The following is a 7,500-nucleotide window of genomic DNA, read 5'->3' as shown; positions in this document are numbered from 1 at the left end:
GGTTGCGCTCCGCTCCTCCGGCCCTAAAGCCGCCCTCGCCCGCCCCCCGGCTTGCCGCTTGGCTCGGCTGCCCGCCCGCCCGCTAATCCCCCCAACGCCCCCACCCCCAAAAACACCCCAGCCCTACCGCATGCCGCTCCCCCTCTCCCCGCTCTCGCTGACCGCTGCCACCCCCCCCCACCCCTCCCCCCCGAAACAAACCCCCCAGCCCTACCGCATGCCGCTCCCCCTCTCTCCCTAGCCTGCCCCCCCCGCCGTCGCTTGCTGCCGCCGCCGCCCGCCGCCGCCGCCGGGACCCCGCCTCGGTCTGGTGGCGCGCGCTCGGAGATCCCCGGCTACCCGTCCGTCCGTCCCTCCCTCCCGCCCCGCCCCGGGGGAGGGCCCGGGGCAGCGCGGGCAGGCGGGGAGCAAAAAAAGGCGCGGGCGCCAAAAAACGTCGGGGTCCCGGGGTGGCGGAGGGGGGCGGCGGCGGGGGCGGCGGCGGGTACACGGCGCCGGGTCCAGGGCGCCGGGTCCAGCCCGTCCCGGGGCGGGGACAGGTGGTGTCGTCCGTCCCCGCCCCCGTAACCTGCTCTGAAGCATCCGCTTCCCGCCGCGGTTCGCCCTCCACCCCCCCGCCGCACACGCAGCTGCCGCTTCCCGCCGCCTCTGCCCCCCGCCCCGGGATCAACCACCCGCCGGGTCCAGCCGGTCCCGGTCCCGGGAACCTGCTCCCGGGGCCAGCCGGAGCCACGCCCCCTCCTCTGACGCTTCCAGCTGCCGCCTCCCCTCCCACCCCCCAAACTCACACTGGCCCTCGCCGGCCCGCCCACCCGCCTACCTGCTTGCCCGCCGCCGCTGGGTGGCGTGCCGGACACTCTCGCACACAGGTACACAGACAGGGACACAGGGACACAGGCACTCAGGCACACAGGGACACAGGGACACAGGGACACAAGGACACAGGGACACAGGCACTCAGGCACTCAGGCACTCAGGGACACAGGGACACAGGGACACAGGCACTCAGGCACTCAGGGACACAGGGACACAGGGACACAGGCACTCAGGCACACAGGGACACAGGTGGCGGGCCGGAGGCCTCTCTCCACTGTGTGGCAGGGGTCCAAGAGCCACCCCAGCCCAACCCAGAGGGTCTTTTGCACCTCTCTAGAGGCCACCCAGAGACCCCAGGCCGCAGCAGAAGCCTCCCCCGCATGCTCTGCAGGCTTCCGACCCACCCCAGGCCGCACCAGAAGCCTCCCCCGCAAGCTCTGCAGGCTTCCGACCCACCCCAGGCCGCAGCAGAAGCCTCTCCCGCACGCTCTGCAGGCTTCTCAGCCACCCCAGGCCGCACCAGAAGCCTCTCCCGCACGCTCTGCAGGCTTCTCAGCCACCCCAGGCCGCACCAGAAGCCTCTCCCGCACGCTCTGCAGGCTTCTCAGCCACCCCAGGCCGCACCAGAAGCCTCTCCCGCACGCTCTGCAGGCTTCTCAGCCACCCCAGGCCGCACCAGAAGCCTCCCCCGCACGCTCTGCAGGCTTCCGACCCACCCCAGGCCGCACCAGAAGCCTCCCCCGCACGCTCTGCAGGCTTCTCAGCCACCCCAGGCCGCAACAGAAGCCTCCCCCGCACGCTCTGCAGGCTTCTCAGCCACCCCAGGCCGCAGCAGAAGCCTCTCCCGCACGCTCTTCAGGCTTCTCAGCCACCCCAGGCCGCACCAGAAGCCTCTCCCGCACGCCCTGCAGGCTTCTCAGCCACCCCAGGCCGCAGCAGAAGCCTCTCCCGCACGCTCTGCAGGCTTCTCACCCACCCCAGGCCGCAGCAGAAGCCTCCCCCGCACGCTCTGCAGGCTTCTCAGCCACCCCAGGCCGCAGCAGAAGCCTCTCCCGCACGCTCTGCAGGCTTCTCAGCCACCCCAGGCCGCAGCAGAAGCCTCTCCCGCACGCTCTGCAGGCTTCTCAGCCACCCCAGGCCGCAGCAGAAGCCTCTCCCGCACGCTCTGCAGGCTTCTCAGCCACCCCAGGCCGCAGCAGAAGCCTCTCCCGCACGCTCTGCAGGCTTCTCAGCCACCCCAGGCCGCAGCAGAAGCCTCTCCCGCACGCTCTGCAGGCTTCTCAGCCACCCCAGGCCGCAGCAGAAGCCTCCCCCGCACGCTCTGCAGGCTTCTCAGCCACCCCAGGCCGCACCAGAAGCCTCCCCCGCACGCTCTGCAGGCTTCTCAGCCACCCCAGGCCGCAACAGAAGCCTCTCCCGCACGCTCTGCAGGCTTCTCAGCCACCCCAGGCCGCAGCAGAAGCCTCTCCCGCACGCTCTGCAGGCTTCCGACCCACCCCAGGCCGCAACAGAAGCCTCCCCCGCACGCTCTGCAGGCTTCTCAGCCACCCCAGGCCGCACCAGAAGCCTCCCCCGCACGCTCTGCAGGCTTCTCAGCCACCCCAGGCCGCACCAGAAGCCTCCCCCGCACGCTCTGCAGGCTTCTCAGCCACCCCAGGCCCCAACAGAAGCCTCTCCCGCACGCTCTGCAGGCTTCCGACCCACCCCAGGCCGCACCAGAAGCCTCTCCCGCACGCTCTGCAGGCTTCTCAGCCACCCCAGGCCGCAGCAGAAGCCTCTCCCGCACGCTCTGCAGGCTTCCGACCCACCCCAGGCCGCAACAGAAGCCTCCCCCGCACGCTCTGTAGGCTTCTGACCCACCCCAGGCCCCAACAGAAGCCTCCCCCGCACGCTCTGCAGGCTTCTCAGCCACCCCAGGCCGCACCAGAAGCCTCTCCCGCACGCTCTGCAGGCTTCTCAGCCACCCCAGGCCGCAGCAGAAGCCTCTCCCGCACGCTCTGCAGGCTTCCGACCCACCCCAGGCCGCAACAGAAGCCTCCCCCGCACGCTCTGTAGGCTTCTGACCCACCCCAGGCCCCAACAGAAGCCTCTCCCGCACGCTCTGCAGGCTTCTCAGCCACCCCAGGCCGCAGCAGAAGCCTCTCCCGCACGCTCTGCAGGCTTCTCAGCCACCCCAGGCCGCACCAGAAGCCTCTCCCGCACGCTCTGCAGGCTTCTCCGCCACCACAGGCCGCACCAGAGGATCTTTTGCACCTCTCTGGACGCCACCCAGAGACTCCAGGCCGCACCAGATGCCCCCCCCCCAACCATTTACAGGCTGCAGTGCCAGCCTAGGCCCCGCTGGCAGCCTCCCTTGTCTGCTTTGGAAGGCCTCCCATCCACTCCAGACCTGCCTGGAGGCCTCCCTCGACTGCTCCCGGGGCCCTCGAAGCCACCCTAGGCCTTTCTGGAGGACCTGCTCGACCGCTCGGGCGGCTTCTGACGCACCCTCGGCCATCCGGCGCCCAGCAGCTCCCAGGGCCAGGCACCGGCCTCCCCCTCCGGCCGCCCCTGGGGCCAGGGGTGGCTCGGACTCGGCGCCCCCAACGTGTCGTCCCGTCCCCCCCGCCCCGCACCGCCGAACATTCGCTGCAGCCGAGGGCTTGCCGCTCGACGCCTACCCCACCCGCCCAGCCCCCCGCTGCGGCCCGGCGCTGCCCCGGCCGCTGCGCCCCGCCTCTCATCGCTCCCCCCACCCGGCAACCGGCCGCCGGGCACGGCAAGTCCCAGGGCAGGGAACAGGTGCTGCCGGGACCCCCGTGCTGGCTGCCGGCTTCCCGGGGCTGCCCCGGGCACGGACAGGTCGCCCCCCCCGCCCCGGCGAATGTTCACCGAACCGGCTGCCGGCTGCCTTCGAGCACCCCCCGCCCCCCGCCACTATCGTCCCCCCCGCCCCCCCTCCGCCTCCGCTGCCGCTTCTCCCCGCACCGCCTCCACTGCCTCCCCCCGCCGCCGGCGAACGAGTCGCCGGATCCGTAGGGTGCCGGGAGCCCGAACGGCGAGCGGCTCCGGCTGCTGCCGGGACCGCGGGGATTCGAGCCGCTCCGGCCGCAGCCGGGACCCCGTGCCGGAAGCCGGCATCCCCGGACGGCCCCGGGACGGCCCCGGTCGCCGGCCGGGTGACGTTCTCCGAAGCGGCTGCCGGCTGTCTTCGAGCCCCCCCCCCCTCCGCCTCCGCTGCCGCTTCTGCCCGCACCCCCTCCACTGCCTCCCCCCGCCGCCGGCGAACGAGTCGCCGGATCCGTAGGGTGCCGGGAGCCCGAACGGCGAGCGGCTCCGGCTGCTGCCGGGACCGCGGGGCTTCGAGCCGCTCCGGCCGCGGCCGGGACCCCGTGCCGGAAGCCGGCATCCCGGGACGGCCCCGGGACGGCCCCGGTCGCCGGCCGGGTGACGTTCAGCGAAGCGGCTGCCGCCAGTCTTTGGGCCTCCCCCGTGCCGGGGCCGCGGGGCTTCGAGCCGGTCCGGCCGCGGCCGGGATCCCGGGCCGGACGATGGCTTCCTGGGCCGGTCCCGGTCGCCTCCCGGGTGACGTTCACCGAAGCGGCTGCCGGCTGTCTTCGAGCCCCCCCCCCCCCCCGCCTCCGCTGCCGCTTCTGCCCGCACCCCCTCCACTGCCTCCCCCCGCCGCCGGCGAACGAGTCGCCGGATCCGTAGGGTGCCGGGAGCCCGAACGGCGAGCGGCTCCGGCTGCTGCCGTGGCCGCGGGGATTCGAGCCGCTCCGGCCGCGGCCGGGACCCCGTGCCGGAAGCCGGCATCCCCGGACAGCCCCGGGACGGCCCCGGTCGCCGGCCGGGTGACGTTCACCGAAGCGGCTGCCGGCTGTCTTCGAGCCCCCCCCCCCCTCCGCCTCCGCTGCCGCTTCTGCCCGCACCCCCTCCACTGCCTCCCCCCGCCGCCGGCGAACGAGTCGGCGGATCCGTAGGGTGCCGGGAGCCCGAACGGCGAGCGGCTCCGGCTGCTGCCGGGACCGCGGGGATTCGAGCCGCTCCGGCCGCGGCCGGGACCCCGTGCCGGAAGCCGGCATCCCGGGACGGCCCCGGGACGGCCCCGGTCGCCGGCCGGGTGACGTTCAGCGAAGCGGCTGCCGCCAGTCTTTGGGCCTCCCCCGTGCCGGGGCCGCGGGGCTTCGAGCCGGTCCGGCCGCGGCCGGGATCCGGGGCCGGACGATGGCTTCCCGGGCCGGTCCCGGTCGCCTCCCGGGTGACGTTCACCGAAGCGGCTGCCGGCTGTCTCCGAGCCCCCCCCCCCCCTCCGCCTCCGCTGCCGCTTCTGCCCGCACCCCCTCCACTGCCTCCCCCCGCCGCCCGCGAACGAGTCGGCGGATCCATACCGTCCCGAGAGCCCGAGGCGGCGGCACCCAGTGCGGGTCCGGCCGAGGCCGGGACCCCGTGCCTGTCGCAGGCTTCCCGGGACGGCCCCGGAACGGCCGCGGTCGCCGGCCGGGTGACGTTCTCCGAAGCGGCTGACGGCTGTCTTCGAGCCCCCCCCCCCCCTCCGCCTCCGCTGCCGCTTCTGCCCGCACCTCCTTCACTGCCTCCCCCCGCCGCCGGCGAACGAGTCGCCGGATCCGTAGGGTGCCGGGAGCCCGAACGGCGAGCGGCTCCGGCTGCTGCCGGGACCGCGGGGATTCGAGCCGCTCCGGCCGCGGCCGGGACCCCGTGCCGGATGCCGGCATCCCGGGACGGCCCCGGGACGGCCCCGGTCGCCGGCCGGGTGACGTTCAGCGAAGCGGCTGCCGCCAGTCTTTGGGCCTCCCCCGTGCCGGGGCCGCGGGGCTTCGAGTCGGTCCGGCCGCGGCTGGGACCCCGTGCCTGTCGCAGGCTTCCCGGGACGGCCCCGGAACGGCCGCGGTCGCCGGCTGGGTGACGTTCACCGAGGCGACTGCCGGCTGTCTTCGAGCCCCCCCCCCCCCTGCCGGAGCCGCGGGGATACGAGCCGGTCCGGCCGCGGCCGGGACCCCGTGCCGGAAGCCGGCATCCCGGGACGGCCCCGGGACGGCCCCGATCGCCTCCTGGGTGACGTTCACCGAAGCGGCTGCCGGCTGTCTTCGAGCCCCCCCCCCTCCGCCTCCGCTGCCGCTTCTCCCCGCACCCCCTCCACTGCCTCCCCCCGCCGCCCGCGAACGAGTCGCCGGATCTGTAGGGGGCCGGGAGCCCGAGGCGGCGAGCGGCTCCGGCTGCTGCCGGGACCGCGAGGCTTCGAGCCGGTCCGGCCGCGGCCGGGATCTCGTGCCGAACGTCGTCTTCCCGGGACGGTCCCGGGAGGGCCCCAGTCTCCTCCCGGGTGACGTTCACCGAAGCGGCTGCCGGCTGTCTTCGAGCCCCCACCCCTGCCGTGGCCGCGGGGATTCGCCCCGGTCCGGCAGCTGACGGTTCCCTGTGTCGGACGCCGGCTTCCCGGGACTGCCCCGGGACAGCCCCGGTCGCCTCCCGGGTGACGTTCACCGAAGCTGCTGCCGCCTGTCTTTGTCCCCCCCCCCCCGTGCTCTCCCTCAGGCGGGAGGTAGACGTGCTCTCCCTCGGCGAGTAGACGTGCTCTCCCTCGGCGAGTAGACGTGCTCTCCCTCGGCGGGTAGACGTGCTCTCCCTCGGCGAGTAGACGTGCTCTCCCTCGGCGAGTAGACGTGCTCTCCCTGGGCGAGTAGACGTGCTCTCCCTGGGCGAGTAGACGTGCTCTCCCTCGGCGAGTAGACGTGCTCTCCCTCGGCGAGTAGACGTGCTCTCCCTGGGCGAGTAGACGTGCTCTCCCTGGGCGAGTAGACGTGCTCTCCCTGGGCGAGTAGACGTGCTCTCCCTGGGCGAGTAGACGTGCTCTCCCTGGGCGAGTAGACGTGCTCTCCCTGGGCGAGTAGACGTGCTCTCCCTGGGCGAGTAGACGTGCTCTCCCTCGGCGAGTAGACGTGCTCTCCCTCGGCGAGTAGACGTGCTCTCCCTCGGCGAGTAGACGTGCTCTCCGCGGAGATCGCGCTTGTCGCCAAGGGGTCGCTGTTGCGCTCTGCCTCCGCCTACGTCATCGTACAAGCCGGCGTGATTTCTGCGACCTGCCGCTGGGCGGAGGTCGGCTGGTTGTGCGCTCGCGGAGCTGACGGCCCTCCAGTTCCGTATATGAGGGAACAAGCGACGCCGAGCACTCCCAGGGCAGCGCTGCCGAGCGGCTGCTCCAAGCCACCCGCCAGGCGGCTGGGCAGGGGTCCGTCTGGCTTCTCGGTGGCTTTCGCCCGGGTCAGAGAGGGGACCCGCGGGGCCGAACAAAGGCGCGGCGGTTTGGAGCGGCCGCTGGCGCACCCTCAGCGGTGTTGGATGGGTTTCGCTCGTCCGTGAGCCGGAGCCCAGCCCGGGCTCGGCAACGAAAGCGGGGAAAAGAAAAAAAGTTGACGAGTGGCTGGCGCCGGCCACTGCCGAAGTGTGGAACCCCCGAAGCGAAGTTTGCCCGGTGGGGCACGGGGGCAGAGAAAGCCGGGGAGACGTGGTGCCGGCGTCGGTCCCACCAAGAATGGAAAGCAAGCCCGTCCAGGCACGGCGAGAGAGAGCCCGGTAAGGGGCAGAGAGAGTTCCCAGCACTGGACCCTCTTCACGGGGGTTCCCCCCCATGGCCAAAGCCGCAGCCCGCGGGGGCACGGCATCTAAGGGAAAAGCCAGCGGCGG

This window comes from Melanerpes formicivorus, unplaced genomic scaffold (assembly GCF_026170545.1).
Source record: "Melanerpes formicivorus ecotype bairdi unplaced genomic scaffold, bMelFor1.0.p_v2 SCAF_358, whole genome shotgun sequence".
In the NCBI taxonomy this organism is placed as follows: Eukaryota; Metazoa; Chordata; class Aves; order Piciformes; family Picidae; genus Melanerpes; species Melanerpes formicivorus.
The sequence above is the reverse complement of the archived record's forward strand: the minus strand, read 5'-3'. Positions refer to the sequence as shown.